Here is a 17283-nt window from a genome sequence, read left to right on the forward strand (position 1 = left end):
CCTTCAAGACAGTAATACGGAGGCAGGCAGTGGCACAAGCAGGAGCTAGGAAGGAAAATAAGGCAAGACTGCCCAGCTTAAAACAGGAGATATCACAGCTGTAGAATGAGGTCATCAGTAGAGGGGGACAGGAAACCACACATACTCTTAAACTTAAACAAATCGAATACAGGGACGAAGCGAGAGGACTTGCACAAACGTTAGAAAGGCACAAACTTGGGCGCATCTACGAATTGGAAGACAAAGACGGTAAATTATTGGCATGGCTCGATAAGAGGGAAATGACAAGCCTGCTGGTGGAGGGCAGCACAGGTGACACTCTTAGAGATCCACAGGAAATCACTAATGAGTTTGCGAAATACTATGAGCGGCTTTATATGTCCAAAGTTACAAGACAAGATAGCGAGGTGACAGACTTGTTGTCAGAAATGCAACTACCACAGTTGACAGAGGATGACAAAGTCTCCCTGGACAGTAACCTCACTCAGGAGGAAATAGCCCAAGCCATCCAAACTCTTCAGTCGGGAAAGGCAATGGGTCCCAACGGGCTACCCATTGAACTTTACAAATTAAAACCCAACAGAATAGCCCCATACCTTAAATCCATGTATGAAGAGAGTCTAGAGAAGGGATGTCGCCCACAGTATCAGAGAATAGCTACGTTGGTGGTCATTCATAAAGAAGGGGAACCTAGAAGCAAATGCTCTTCATATAGACCTATCTCTATGGTAAATGCAGAAGTCAAAATACTGGTGAAACGTTTGGCAATCAGATTGGAATGTGTGATTTTCGGACTGGTCAACCCGGACCATTCTGGATATATGCTAGCGAGGAACACATCACTGAACCTCCGACGTCTACATGGGGTCATGTGTAGGGTTGACAAACTGAGAAAGGATTCAGTGGTGGTGTCACTGGACGCCACCATGGGGTTTGACACTATAGAATGGCCATGCTTATTTGCAGTTCTGAAGAGCACGGGCTTTGGCCTTAGATTCATAGGCTGAGTGCAGCTCCTGTACTCTTAATCGCTCACCCAAGTTGTGGTTAATAAACAAAATCTACGATTTTCCAACTTCATAGAGGGACGCCTCAGGGGTGTCCCCTATCCCTGTTGTTGTTTGCATTAACGCTGGAGCCTTTAGCCTGTTGGATCCGTAAGGACCCCATAATTCAAGGGCTGCGGTGGACAGAAGGTTAGGAAGACCGCATATCCCTCTATGCGGATGATATTCTGCTATACTTGGCTTTGCCAACAAGGTCGTTGCTCCGGGTACTCAAAATCTTTACAAATTTTGGCACCTATGAAGGATATGCTATAAACTGGACTAAGTCGGTGATATTTAAATTGCATGGCGACCCTCCTCCCCCCCCCAGGGATTGTCCAGTGACAATTGCCGAGGACAGATTTAAATATTTGGGGTTATACATTACCAGAGAGCCCAGGCTGCTCTACAATACCAACCTATTGCCGCCGTTGCAGATGCTGAGAAGAGATATAGAGCACTGGAAGGCATTGCCGCCCTCCCTATTGGGTAGAGTGGCATTATTCAAAATGATGTCACTACCTCGTTTCTTGTATGTCTGACATAATGCACCGGAGGCGGTTCCAGTGGCTTACTTCAAAGCTGTGGAGAACGCACAGAGAGCATTGCTCTGGGATAACAGCCCGCCGAAGTGCAATCTCGAAATTGGTACAAAGCTGGTATGGCGGGGGTATTGGGACACCTAATATTAAAAAATATTTTTGGGCGTCTCAATTATCCTCCATTAATCATTGGATCTATAAACCCCATGAAGACCTGGGATATGGGATGGACAGGTGGCTATTGCCAGGTGGTAACTACACAAGGGCATTATATTCTAACCCGACCAAGATGGGGTTTACAGGACCCCCCCAACATGCAATCCAGATATGGCACATGGCACAGAAAAGTATGGGATGGCAAAGACGGTAACATTGGCCACCCCGCTATGGGACGCTGAGCAGCTTGGGTCCCTGTGGAAAACAAAAGGATTGGTTGAGTGGGACACCATTGGTATATCGCGGGTTGGAGATATGTGGAAAAAGGGAGGGATGGTAACCTTTAAGATGTTGCAACAGGAGTATGAGCTAGCGGAGAGTGAGAGATTTAGATATTTGCAGGTGCGACAGGCATTGAAATCAGCAATGCCTCAAGAGGAATCGTTTCCAGGGGCCTCACCGCTTGAAGATCGACTTTTAGATGGATACATGCCGCGAAAGGCGATCTCGCTAACGTATACCAAATTGATTAACAACTCCCCGGATCCAATTCAACAGCTTCGGGCAAAATGGGAACGAGAGTTACAGGAATTAGATTAAGAGGAATGGCGGGAGGTTTTAGCGTCATCCAGAGAAGTGGCGATCTTGTCGAAGCTGAAATTAGTGCAACTGAAAGTGCTGCACAGAATATACTATACAGGGCACATATTAGTTAAGATGGATTACAAGGAAGTCGCTAGCTGTAGGCGAAATTGCAGTCAAGAGGGAACGTTCCTCCACATACTTTGGGAATGCCCACAGACAGTGACATATTGGGAGGCCGTCCTCAAGTGCATGGGGAAAGTTCTGGGAACCCACCTAGAACCAAATCCAAAATTGTACCTGTTGAATATTTGTGAACCAACTGACATAGGAACTAAGGAGAAGATATGGGTGACACTGGGGGGAATGGTTGCGAAAAGAAATATTGCAAAAAAGTGGGGCGTGCAAGAGATACCAACGATAAGGGAATGGATTGAGGATATGGATTGGTGTATTTGAGGGTGAAAACAATGTATGTGTCCAGGGGATGCCCCAATAAATAGATACAAATATGAAGTAAGTGGAATTCCTATAGAGGAATCATATGTCCTCCGCCCAAATTACCAGATCGTACCTCCCTGGAAGACTTAGAAATAGATGTAGAGGGTGGTTTTTACTTAAATATCATGGACATGTTGATTGTCAAGGCAGTAATGGTGTTCTTTGAAGCCCACAGGAATGTGATTATGGCAACTCCGGTGAATATGTATTTATTATTGTTCGCATATAATTTTAAAAAAATCACACACAAAAATTAGATTTTGGAGCATTTCTCACAAGCTAATGAAGGATGACAAAGTTATAAAAGGAGTGCCAAATACTGTGTTTCTTTGTTCAACAGATGTAGTTTGCCAAATTAAAAATTTTTTTTCAAAACAATGGACATACCAATACCAGTTACAACAACCTCTTAAGTAATTCTAAGAACCACATACACATCCACTCATTCACCAACAGTCCTATACAGTCACTCATACATGTACTCACTCATCATATGTACTCATACACCTATACATCCTGTTACACAATGCCACTCATCCATAGAGTTACTCACACATACTCACTCATGCTAATAAAGAAACAAACATACATTTATTTGCATATACAGTTATACACACACCACCACACTTACTTCTACGGTAACTTACACATACTTAGTCTTATAAACAGTCACTTATAGAAACACATACTTATTCATACAGGAACTCTTTCAATCTCTCACTCTCACATATACTCACTTATATACACCAATAGTCACATATACTAGTTTAATAGATATGTAGTTACTCATAAAGACACTATTGAGACAGTCATTCACTCACTAACACACCCATACACACACTCATCCACCCATACAGTCCTGCACACATGCTGTCTTCAACACATACAGAGTGAATCACTCATTCATGCACCTATGCACTACGTAATACCCCCCACCAAACCATACAGACACTCAGACTGATACTCAAAAAAACAACTAATAACCTATATAGACACCCATGAAGCTAATCACCAACCCATGCAGCCACTTATACACAAAGTGAGAGACTGATACAGATATTTTCATATTTAAACATTACTCAGTAAGCCATGTATTCACTATGATACACTTAATCAGTCAGTTACACAATAAATTTTTCAAAAACAAAGCATCCATTTAGACACTTATATACCCATTTATTCTTCCATTGACCTTGAGATATACATATATAAAACATATTTAATTTTCAGAAAAACACACATTCACTGGATGATGTCATCAGTGATGTCATCAGTGATGTCATTTGAGATGTCATCAGTGATGTCATGAGTGATGTCAGTGACCATGTCATGAGTGATGTAATATGTGACGTCATCAGTAGTGCATTGCGGGCGCGCGAGTTATAGTTAGCTGAACTAACTATAACGGGGGAATTTAATTGGTTTTTTACGAGTGAAATGTCCAGCTAACTATAACATGTGTGAAACCTTTGGTTTTTTCATTTAATTTCTAAGGTTTTTTAAATGCTAATTCCTAACTATAACGTGTGTGAGACCCATGGTTTTTTCAGTGAATTTTCAAGGTTTTTTAAATGCTAATTCTTTTTTTTTGTTTTTTGTTTTCTATTTTTTTTACATATTTTTATTTTAATTTTCTATCCTTTTTTAAAGACTATGGTTAAATTTTAAAAATTCTACAATATATTTTTTATTTTTACCATTTTTTTTACTATTTTTTTAACGTGCGCGTACGGTAAGCGCACGTCTTGCTTTTATAACGTTAGATTTCTACGCTGTTTGCGTTCATTTACGCAATTTGCGTAGACGTACGTCACGCGTGCGCAGCGCGTAACGCGTACGCTGCACGCGCATGTTTCGCGGAAGTGAAGGGGCGTGCCTGTTTTGCGCATGCGCGCGTGCGCGTGTCTTTTTTACGCGCATGCGTACTTTTGCCGTAAGCGCACCGTAAGCGTAACGTACGCGCACGGTGGGTCATGTGATCATGAAACACAACTTTTGATTGGTTGAAACTACTTTCAGTTCTAGAACTCTCCTACACCACACCCATTCCCCTCATTTCTGCTTGTGATCCCTTAGGAGAAGGAGCTGAGTTGTCTTTGTGATACGATGGCAGAACAGCAGAACTCTTCTGAGAGTGAGGCTAGCAGCACTACCTTGAGGCAGAGAAGGAGGAAACAAAAGAGCTCTTTCATATGGGAGTATTTTTCTTTTCCAGAGGGCAAGAAAAAGGTAAATGCACCCTTAGTGACTTGTAAGCTTTGTGACCGTGTACTTTCAAGAGGGAATCCCAACAAGAAGTATTCCTTCGGGAATCATACCATGTTGAGACACCTTCATGATGTACACGGTAGGACATATGCTCGACATACTGAAGGTAACCCTTCAGTAAGTCAACCAAGCACATCCACAGCAGCTCAGCCTGGTCCATCATCTGCAGGGCCGAGTCCATCTTCGGCAGGTCAGCTGAGCCCTTCATCTGTGGGGGGAGCATCTCCTTTTTCTCGTCCTCTGGAAACCAACCATCGGTTTGCGAGGGTTTTAATTCGGTGCGCCACTTGTCATGATCTAATTTGTCATAGGGAGACCAGTGTTGCCCTAGTGAACAATTTAATAGATCAGCACATTTGTCGTACCGACTAATATTCCCATTCTTTCTTTCCTCTGTCCCTGCATGAACACAACGGCTCTTTTAAGAGCCAACCTTACCTTTCAACTTTTTTTTATATATTTTTTAAAACTTTTTTTTATTTTTATTTTTACCGTACGCGTACGGTACGCGTAATTTTTTTTTTTTTTTTAAAAAACACTAAAAATCAATTATCACATTACAAGGTCCTTGAGAGACTACAATGATAAACTGAAAATGTGATTGTGGAGAAGTGGAAAAAAGGGACCATGAAATTTTTGACTTACCATACCCACTCAAAAAATTATTTATTAATTAAAATTTAATTTTAATTGCTTTAAAAATGGTTCAAGTTTTCGAAAAATTTCTATCTCAATCTGAAAAAAAAGAAAAAAGTATTAATATTTAATAAAACATTTTATAATACAGTACACATATTTACATATTTTCCCCAAATTTTTTTTGCCTTTTTTTGCTGTTTTCAGAATATATTGCATTTCACTATAAATTGTGAAAGCAATTGCATTCATCATTTAACAGCGGGCAAAAAAAAATAACAATCTCAAAGATTGTTTTAAAAAAGCCCACAATCTCTTTTTACTTAAACATAACATTATAGAAATGCATAATATTCTAAAAAAATATCATCTAATATCAATACTTATTTCTTTAAAATACCGTCTGACATTTTTGTTTCAGAAGTATAATCACAAAAATATATCTCAAATAACTCCACAATACATCTGGTTCCATTTCCTTTAGGCCAAATAGTAATTTTAAAATTCTTTTTTGATTACATTTCTAATGTTAATCCAATAAAATTCCAAAATTTAAATTGTACAGATCTCACCGATTCTCTGTAACATTTTGGTTTCCGAAAGATTAATTAATAATTAAATAAGTCCACAATACAATTGTTTACCTTTCCTCATGGCCAAATAGTAATTTTAAAAATCTTTTTTGAATACATTTCCAATGGTAATCCAATAACATTCCAAAATTTAAATTGTGCAGATGTTACCGATTTTCTCTAAATTTTTGGTTTTCGAAAGTTTCATTAAAAATTAAAAAAGTCCACATTACAATTGGTTACCTTTCCCTTAGGCCAAATGATAATTTGAAAAATCTTTTTTTTTGAAAATTCCAATGCTAATCCAAACAAATGGTAAAATTGTTTTGTACAGATCTTGCCAAGTCTCTCTAAAATTTTGGTTTCAGGAAGATTAGATAGGAATTTGCTAAATCAAAAGGCAAACGTTGCTTGAAAATCAATTTTGAATCATTACACAGTGTCCAGCCTTTTTCACATTTAAGATAAACTGTGTAATGTCCAGAAGTAACAGTAGGTCCTTCATGGAAAATTATTGCAACTGTTACAAAAGTTTTTCCTGAAATTGATAATTGCTGTCCTGTAAACTTCTTTATTAAAGTATCCAATTTTGAACCATCAGCTTTACATCGTTGCATCATTAAAATTACATACTGTCCGTATTCCTTTAAAATTAACGTTGAAAACATTTCAGATTGACACTCACCGCATTCCATGCTATGATTAGCATCTTTAACTAATTTAGCAAAAGTGACTGTTTTACTTTCTGGCAATGTTAAATAAATAAACCTTTCAGAATCAACATTAGAGCCACATGTATTGAAACAGTTTTCACAACTATGTTCCCATTTATAAGAGAGACCAAACATATTTTCAATGGGAACCCCTTCTTCTTCCAGTACCTGAAGAAAAAACATCAAGAATTCCTGTGCGTCTTGCTGTACATTTTGAGAAAACTGTGTTCGTCCTGAACATACATCTAAAAGTTTTCTAATTTCAGTAGCACTTTCTATTTGAGTTTTATCATTACTCAGCTTTTGAAAAAGGAGACTCAACTCAGAACAGAATCTTTTTCTCTGATTTACTATTATCTGCTCTTGCAAACTTTCCAGATAAAATGCAACATTCAGCACTACATTAGCGTAGCAGTTGACACCAGAGCTATTTTCAAAATGACATCCTACAACCTCTTCTTCATTTTCCTTTTTCTTTTTGCATGCAATTACATCACTCCTCTTTTTTTCCTCCTCTCTACATCTTCATTACAGATATTCTCATTTCTCCTTTTACGAGAAACTACACGTTTCTCTAACACAGGATACTGACCTAAATGAGGAGCATAGGTTCTTCTTAATCTATTATACTCCTTTACACAATTTGTATCAGCACTAACTTTTGAGTCATCAAAGTCTATCATGAATAAACCAGATAATGTTTTCACTCGTGACAAAGCTACATAAGCCATACCTTCTTTGAACACAGTTGAACCAATGTTCACAAAAGCACAATCTACAGTCAATCCTTGAGACTTGTGAATAGTTACAGCATATGCTAGAGAAAACGGAAACTGCTTCCTACGTACATATAAGTCTTTCACAAGCATGAAACGAACTGAACAACGACAAATGTCTTTAACTTCTTCTATCTGATCAAATTTTATTTTTAAACATTCAATTCCATCTTTTTTCTGATAATTAATAAAACCCACAACTCTTCCCATAGCTCCATTAACTAAACCTTTTTCAACATCCAAATTTCTCCTTAAAAATACTCTACAGTTCATGCAAATATATAGATTTTTTTCTAATCCAGCTGTTTTGGAAATGTTCTTCTCTAGTGAATCCAATTTATTTTTCAGTGTGCCTGTTAATGTGATAGTAATTCTTCCATCTTCAATTTTGTCCACTGCTTCCAATTTCCTGATATCTTCCTTTTCCAATTTTAAAAGCTCCTCATTGAATATTGAGCATTCACGTAGAGTTGGCATTAAGCAGATGACACTTTTCTTTTCTGCAATGTTCTTGTATATCTTCTCTGCAACTATTTCTTCCTTTGGAAATAAATTATGTAGCAGCCGACTCTGTAATGCTTTTTTGCCAACTTCTGTGAGTAGTCCAATTCTGATATCTTTCAGAATACTTCCATATTCTTCATCGTTTGCTTGCCTCATATTAGTAGTAAGTTCCTTGTACTCAAAGAAGGACCAAATATTTGCATTACCGATGCTTCCCAATGACTTCTTTGTGTCTTCATGTGTCACAGTATTAAACACTGGTTGTCCTTTAACTGGAGTAAGTTGTAGAAGATCCCCAAAAACTATGACATGTTTTCCACCAAATAACACGTCATAGTCTGTCCTTAGAATTTGCTGCATTCTTAAATGCACAAAGGCAAGCATTAAGTTTGATACCATGCTCACCTCATCAATAATGAGAACTTGCATCTTCTTCAATACTCTTGAAACTTCCAAGCATGCTTCTCCAGTTAGCTTGTTGTATTGTATTTTGTTCTCATGCTCCACTGGTAACATTAGCAAACGATGTAAGGTGATTCCTTTTATGTTATATGCTGCTAACCCAGTTGGAGCAGTAACCACACAAGACAAAGTAGAATCCGTTTTTTGCTGTAGGTAGCTTCTGATGACTTTTATTAAGAAACTTTTTCCAGTTCCAGCTTGTCCGCTTACATACATCCTGATTGGATGAAATGATGTGCATGAGCACTCTTTTTTTTCATGTAGAAATCCGTGATCAATTTTGCTTCTGATCTCTTCATAAATTTGTTGCTGCTCTTCATTCAGTTGTCTTTCCAAATTTTGTAAGTCTATAAATTCTTCTTGAGCTTGATTCATAGCCGTTTCCACTTCATTCATGGCTATTGATGCTTCATTTTCAACGATTGGTTGTCCTAGGGGATCTTGACTGAGTGTTCCTGAACTTTGGCTGTCTTGAGAACTGTCTCTAGCTACTTCAGCTGCAATTGTAGTTTCCTGTTCAATTTCTTCATTTAACATTTGCAGATAAGTTGAGAATGTACTGCATTGTATGCTGTCTTTGCAAGCATTAAAAGAATCTTCATAGCTTTGAAATTCTCCCAGTAGTTCATCCTCTGTACGCCATGGTTTAAACAGCTGTAAAAGAGCCAAGTAGTAAAATTCCTTTTTGTCAGTAGTGTCGCAAGTCAGCTTCCTGTGATTTATCAAACTTCCTTTTGTTTGCTTCACCAAACATCCTTCCTCACCAATGACTTTATATTTTCCATTGTTGATGTCTTCTGCGGCTTTCCGTGAATAAATGTAGTTCTGCAGCACTTCATAGAGACACATGTTCTCCAGATGATGACTTCTTTTTGGATAATATGTGTCCAACATGTTTGATTTCAAAATATCTGTACTTTCTGGGTCATTCTCGGCCAAATATTCAATTTCTCCAACAGATTTCAGTACTCGATTTCTCATTGCTGCAAGGCCTAAACTTGCCCAAATTATTCTTCTTGATTTCGAGTAGAGACTTGCAGAAGATAACCTATCTGAACATTCGTAGGATCCAATTTCTCGATGCGATAACATCTTTAAACTGAAACTGTACAGCTTCTTACTGACAGTCTTCTCGTGAGAAATCTCTTCCCACATTTCTTTCAATTCAGTTTTTTTAGATTTAGTAATGTAAGACGTTGCATATCGAGCAACAGCAATGGAATTGTCAGCTACCTACTGTATATCCATGTTAGCATTCCACATGGATAAAATGACTGGGTTGTAGTCATTTATATTTTTTGATTCTTCTTTTCTTTTTAGGTTGTAGGTATTCTTAGGTGATTTTCTTGTGATAGTATGTCTCAAAGATGACATAAAACTGTTTACTCTTCCATTTGAAAGAACAGGTCTAGGAAATCCAAATCGACATTTAGTGTAGTATTTATCTTTGCTCTTGTATTTCCGTCGACAGTATTTTCCACACCGATGACTTTGGAAACGTAAAACTTGCACCTTTAACTTTTTCTCTTCTGTGCTTTTTGGTATAGCACATGTTGCATATTCTTCAATGTAAGATAACACTGCTTCATCAGTATCTGTTCCAAACTTTGGGGCATCCTTGATCCACAACAGCATATGAATATGAGGAGCACCTCTTGCCTGGTACTCTTTTCTCCAAAAGAAATCCACTACTTCTCCAAGGGGTGGATTTTTTTTTATTGCAGATGAAGGACATCATAGCCTCAAATCTATGATTGAAATATCTGCAAACATTAACCGGATCCAATGAGCACAGTTCTCCTGCTGTCTTGTATTCAATGTTTTTAATGTTTGAATTTGCCTCTCGTAGAAAATCCAGTAAATCATCCCAAGCGTACTCAGCACAGCTTAGGGTAAGGAACCATGTTGGTGTTCCTAAATTCCGTAACATGCATTTTAATTCACCATGGCGTTGGTACCAATATTCATTTGTCCCACGCTGACAAGCCATCAGATTGATCAGTTGTGTTTCCAAATGATCATCTCGGTGCTGCACTTTCTCCATAAAATCCTTAGCAGACACATTTTGTAAATGTACTCCACTTTTTAAAATGTGATTTACTGCATAAGATAGTGCAGACAAGTCGCTTTCAAATAAAAGATGGAAAAAATAAGGAATACTTTGTCGAAATCTGGGATCTTCTGCATATAGTCTTGTAGTCCGATACTCAGAAGCTGGAATCTGTTCTGGACGTTCATCGTATCGTCCTCCTTTTCCTTTAGGAAACAGCTGGGGAAAACATCGAGCTTCCAAGCTCTCCTCCCATACACTCACGGGAGTTCCTTTTGCTTTCTTCATCTGAAACAGATCAATATTGTCTCCCATAACTTCTTTTGAATGTAGAGGATGTATGCTAAAATGTTCATAAATTTCTTCTTCCTTTGACTTGTCCACTTTTTCAATTTGTCCAGTTGGTGTTTCTGTGTCTTCTTGTAAATCTTCTTCTTCTTCTTCTATATAAATTGATTCATACCATTTGTTATTCCTTTTCAAATACAAATTTGCTCTTTGTACTTTCCGTACATCTACCAGCTCCTGCCAAATCTTCTTATTCTTTGTAGGTACACCATTAACCAGAATAACTAATGGTTCAGTTTCCAAAGTATCTGCATCAATAGTTTCCATATTTTTTTTCAAATCCAAGGGCAAATACACCACTCTACCTTTTAAACCTCTCATTAAATCTGAAGGAGGTAATTTACCAGTTTTGGGCTCCATACGTACTATGGTCTGGAACGGATGAACACATTGAATAAGTATAGACTCATATGTATTTAATTCAGAAAGTTCGGCAGGAATAGCATCCAATTCTAAATTATTATGTACAGCTCTGGTTGGCATTCTATTTTCCTCTAACTTGTTGTAACAGTATTTACAAATACGCTGATCTTCACCCAATTCAAAACAATTTTCAAGAAATATATATGTGGCAAAATCCTTCCACTTATAATTATCTTCATTTTCACTCTTTCTGTAGAGATCAACATTCCTAGTTTGTTTTCTATAATGAGTTCTGCGGCAACAAATACAAGTTATATTTGGTCTTTCATTAGAAATTATTGCAAATTTTGTTATGTGATCATTAAATGTTTTACTTACAGAGGGTTCTACATTCTCTTCCACTTCTTCCTCATTTACTGTGTCCTTTTCTGCACTGTCTTGTTCAGGACCAAAGTAACAAAACTGAATTTCATCAACAACCTTCTCTACATCTGATACCGATCCACGGAACAGAGCCCTATTCAATTCATCTAACTTTATTGCTGGACTTTTAGCAAAATACAACCGTCTCACAAACTTTCTCATTTCAGTATGATGAACAGCCAGCATCCTAAAATGATGGAAAACACTATTACACACTTTTCTAGATAGACAAGCCAGAGAATGACCCTGCAAACCAGTATTCTCTCTCACTCTGCATGGATCTAGACTTTGAAGCACCTTAATCTTCTGTTTTACACTTTTTTTACTATATTCTCTTAGAAACTCACGAAATTTATCAATAGATTCCTGACGCACAGTGCAAATACTACTACAATTCCAAGTGTACACTGGGGCTTTAGGACGTCTCCCCATAGCCTCATCCGCCATCACTTGTACCTCATCTCTTGGAACCATTATCTCCTTCTCCATTATGCAACCATTTTTCACTTCATAAGCACGACCTCTGGTGTCAACTGCATGCAGCAAACTATTACTTTGAAAATAACTCTCTTCATTAAAAAAAGGTTCACTACTTGAACTATGCATCCATTCTCCTAAAAACACTTTACAAAAGTTTGTTCTTTTCACTACTATTTTCCTTTTGCTTTGTGATTTCAGTACATTAACCATTTTATCTAATGTACGCATCCTATTCAAAATTAAAATGAATAGTTTCCTTTTTAATTCTAATGCCTTTGCTGCAATGGCTTCAATTTCTTTTTTTCTCTTGTAATATTTTGCCTTTTTCTTATATTTCTTCACATCCTTTATCAAATTGGACATAACTCTTCTCTGAAACATTTTTCTACGTATCTCTTTAAACGCTGTTTTTCTGTTTAAGTTAATCTTTGTTATTGCAGAAGGTATATTTGCATTAACTAAATTCTCAATTTTTTCCTGTTGTTTTCTATTGAAAACATTCTTTCCAGTACAGACATTTTGTACATTTTTCCTTTTTTTGAAGATGTTCTTTAAAAAATCTTTTGTCTGCTTACCAGAAGACTTTCTCTTTTTCCCAACATGAGCATCTCCAACTAACTTAGGTCCTCCAGTTGTCTTCAAATATAGTTTTTTTTGTGGTTTTTCGTTACTCTGGATTTTGTAGGCATCTTAAATTTTGTTCACTGCTCTTCAGCAATACCTGAAAAAAACTAAAAAAAAATTCCTTTTTTATATTTAAATATATTACTACATTTTTTATGATCTTTTCAAATCTTAAAATACTAAGTACCCCTTTCCTAGAAGTGAAAATCACAATAACACATTCACAAATTAAATATCTAAAAACAATTCCTGTGTGCACACAGAGTCATGCTTTGAAATTAGGCAAAAAACGAAATTTCTTTGCCAATTGGAAAGCACACATTCTACTACTTTTTTGGCAAGTAATAAGTACTTTTACAGTCTGACACATTTTGAATCCACTTTTCAGATTCTGATAAAAGCACATGTCCAAACTGCTTTTTGAGACCAGCACCATGTGTAACCTGGGTGACTGACTACACTCCAGCAAGGGCAACCAGCCTTAGTGATGCTGAATGTATTTGCATTACTGACTGCAACCTCAAACCCAACTCGGTTGTGAATACTGTGCATGATTCCACAGGATAAGCAGCTGGGTGTGTGCTAAGAGTCTGCTTCTGCATAAAAAAAATAGCTCCCCCTTTCCATCTAATGCAAATGTAAAATCACCAGAGCAATACCAAACAGATTTCTGAGACCAGCAACATGTGTAACCTGGGTGACTGACTACACTCCAGCAAGGGCAACCAGCCTTACTGATGCTCAATGTATTTGCATTACTGACTGCAACCTCAAACCCTAAAAGTATTCCTCATTTATACCACTACACCTTAATTTATGGTGAAAACATAGTCCATATTATTTTACATGTTTTTATTTGCATTATTAAGTTCAACCTCAAACCCCACTCAGTTGTGAATACTGTGCATAATTCCACAGGATAAGCAGCTGGGTGTGTGCTAAAAGTCTGCTTCTGCATAAAAAAATAGCTCCCCCTTTCCTACTAATGCAACTGTAAAATTACCAGAGCATAACACAATAAATCTCTGCCTGTAATTCCTCTTTGCACACAGAGTCATGTTTTCATATTAGTCTGAAAACGTAATTTCTTTGCCAATTTGAAACCACACTTACTACTCTTTTTTTTGGCAAGTGATAAATACTTTTACAGTCTGACACATTTTAAATCCACTTTTCAGATTCTTAAAAAAGCACATGTCCAAACTGCTTTTTCAGACCAGCAACATGTGTAACCTGGGTGACTGACTACACTCCAGCAAGGGCAACCAGCCTTAGTGATGCTGAATGTATTTGCATTACTGACTGCAATCTCAAACCCCACTCGGTTGTGAATACTGTGCATGATTCCACAGGATAAGCAGCTGGCTGTGTGCTAAGAGTCTGCTTCTGCACAAAAAAATAGCTCCCCCTTTACATCTAATGCAAATGTAAAATCACCAGAGCAATACGCAATAAATCTCTGCCTGTAATTCCTCTTTGCACACAGAGTCATGTTTTCATATTAGTCAAAAAACCAAATTTCTTTGCCAATTTGAAAGCACACTTACTACTCTTTTTTTTGGCAAATGATAAGTACTTTTACAGTCTGACACATTATGAATCCACTTTTTAGATTTTTAAAAAAGCACATGTCCAAACAACATTTTCAGACCAGCAACATGTGTAACCTGGGTGACTGAGTACACTCCAGCAAGGGCAACCAGCCTTAGTGAAGCTGAATGTATTTGCATTACTGACTGCAACCTCAAACCCCACTCGGTTGTGAATACTGTGCATGATTCCATAGGATAAGCAGCTGGTTGTGTGCTAAGAGTCTGCTTCTGCATAAAAAAATAACACCCCCTTTCTATCTAATGCAAATGTAAAATCACCAGAGCAATACCAAACAGCTTTCTGAGACCAGCAACATGTGTAACCTGGGTGACTGACTACACTCCAGCAAGGGCAACCAGCATTAGTGATGCTGAATGTATTTGCATTACTAAGTGCAACCTCAAACCCCACTCGGTTGTGAATACTGTGCATGATTCCACAGGATAAGCAGCTGGGTGTGTGCTAAAAGTCTGCTTCTGCATAAAAAAATAGCTCCCCCTTAACATCTAATGCAAATGTTAAATCACCAGAGCATAACGCAATACATCTCTGCCTGTAATTCCTCTTTGCACACAGAGTCATGTTTTCATATTAGTCTGAAAACGTAATTTCTTTGCCAATTTGAAACCCCACTTACTACTCTTTTTTTTGGCAAGTGATAAATACTTTTACAGTCTGACACATTTTAAATCCACTTTTCAGATTCTTAAAAAAGCACATGTCCAAACTGCTTTTTCAGACCAGCAACATGTGTAACCTGGGTGACTGACTACACTCCAGCAAGGGCAACCAGCCTTAGTGATGATGAATGTATTTGCATTACTAAGTGCAACCTCAAACCCCACTCGGTTGTGAATACTGTGCATGATTCCACAGGATAAGCAGCTGGGTGTGTGCTAAGAGTCTGCTTCTGCATAAAAAAAATGCTCCCCCTTTACATCTAATGCAAATGTAAAATCACCAGAGCAATACGCAATAAATCTCTGCCTATAATTCCTATTTGCACACAGAGTCATGTTTTCATATTAGTCTGAAAACGTAATTTCTTTGCCAATTTGAAACCACACTTACTACTCTTTTTTTAGGCAAGTGATAAATACTTTTACAGTCTGACACATTTTAAATCCACTTTTCAGATTATTAAAAAAGCACATGTCCAAACAACATTTTCAGACCAGCAACATGTGTAACCTGGGTGACTGAGTACACTCCAGCAAGGGCAACCAGCCTTAGTGATGCTGAATGTATTTGCATTACTGACTGCAACCTCAAACCCCACTCGGTTGTGAATACTGTGCATGATTCCACAGGATAAGCAGCTGGCTGTGTGCTAAGAGTCTGCTTCTGCACAAAAAATAGCTCCCCCTTTACATCTAATGCAAATGTAAAATCACCAGAGCAATACGCAATAAATCTCTGCCTGTAATTCCTATTTGCACACAGAGTCATGTTTTCATATTAGTCACAAAACGAAATTTCTTTGCCAATTTGAAAGCACACTTACTACTCTTTTTTTTGGCAAGTGATAAGTACTTTTACAGTCTGACACATTATGAATCCACTTTTCAGATTCTTAAAAAAGCACATGTCCAAACAACATTTTCAGACCAGCAACATGTGTAACCTGGGTGACTGAGTACACTCCAGCAAGGGCAACCAGCCTTAGTGAAGCTGAATGTATTTGCATTACTGACTGCAACCTCAAACCCCACTCGGTTGTGAATACTGTGCATGATTCCATAGGATAAGCAGCTGGTTGTGTGCTAAGAGTCTGCTTCTGCATAAAAAAATAACACCCCCTTTCTATCTAATGCAAATGTAAAATCACCAGAGCAATACCAAACAGCTTTCTGAGACCAGCAACATGTGTAACCTGGGTGACTGACTACACTCCAGCAAGGGCAACCAGCATTAGTGATGCTGAATGTATTTGCATTACTAAGTGCAACCTCAAACCCCACTCGGTTGTGAATACTGTGCATGATTCCACAGGATAAGCAGCTGGGTGTGTGCTAAAAGTCTGCTTCTGCATAAAAAAATAGCTCCCCCTTAACATCTAATGCAAATGTTAAATCACCAGAGCATAACGCAATACATCTCTGCCTGTAATTCCTCTTTGCACACAGAGTCATGTTTTCATATTAGTCTGAAAACGTAATTTCTTTGCCAATTTGAAACCACACTTACTACTCTTTTTTTAGGCAAGTGATAAATACTTTTACAGTCTGACACATTTTAAATCCACTTTTCAGATTATTAAAAAAGCACATGTCCAAACAACATTTTCAGACCAGCAACATGTGTAACCTGGGTGACTGAGTACACTCCAGCAAGGGCAACCAGCCTTAGTGATGCTGAATGTATTTGCATTACTGACTGCAACCTCAAACCCCACTCGGTTGTGAATACTGTGCATGATTCCACAGGATAAGCAGCTGGCTGTGTGCTAAGAGTCTGCTTCTGCACAAAAAATAGCTCCCCCTTTACATCTAATGCAAATGTAAAATCACCAGAGCAATACGCAATAAATCTCTGCCTGTAATTCCTATTTGCACACAGAGTCATGTTTTCATATTAGTCACAAAACGAAATTTCTTTGCCAATTTGAAAGCACACTTACTACTCTTTTTTTTGGCAAGTGATA

General features: G+C 37.8%; 1 protein-coding gene across 4 annotated transcripts in view; it reads left to right on the forward strand.

The window, feature by feature from the left end:
- Positions 1-17283, forward strand: part of OSMR (oncostatin M receptor) — a 357084-nt gene that overhangs the window by 26926 nt on the left and 312875 nt on the right. The gene's annotated exons all lie outside the window — the stretch shown is intronic.

The sequence above is a fragment of the Triturus cristatus genome, chromosome 2_1, assembly GCF_964204655.1.
Source record: "Triturus cristatus chromosome 2_1, aTriCri1.1, whole genome shotgun sequence".
Classification (NCBI taxonomy): domain Eukaryota; kingdom Metazoa; phylum Chordata; class Amphibia; order Caudata; family Salamandridae; genus Triturus; species Triturus cristatus.